Genomic DNA, 247 nt, shown 5'->3' on the forward strand with positions numbered 1-247 from the left:
GGTTGAAGCCACGGGGGGGGAGAAGAACTCCTCGCAGCGCGGAGCTGGCACCGGCCACCACACTGGTGCTGGGACCGGGTGTCCCCCCCCTCAGCACCCCATCCCTGCCCTCAACCCACCAAAGTCCCCGCGACCCCCTTATCCCCCACCTCGGGGCTCCCCCAAAGGAGGGAGATGGGATGGGAGAGCGACGGTGTGCTTCCCCCTTTGCCAGGGGACACCGCGAGGACACGGCGGGGGCACGGGC

Source organism: Charadrius vociferus, unplaced genomic scaffold (genome assembly GCF_000708025.1).
Source record: "Charadrius vociferus isolate BGI_N301 unplaced genomic scaffold, ASM70802v2 scaffold1158, whole genome shotgun sequence".
Lineage (NCBI taxonomy): Eukaryota > Metazoa > Chordata > Aves > Charadriiformes > Charadriidae > Charadrius > Charadrius vociferus.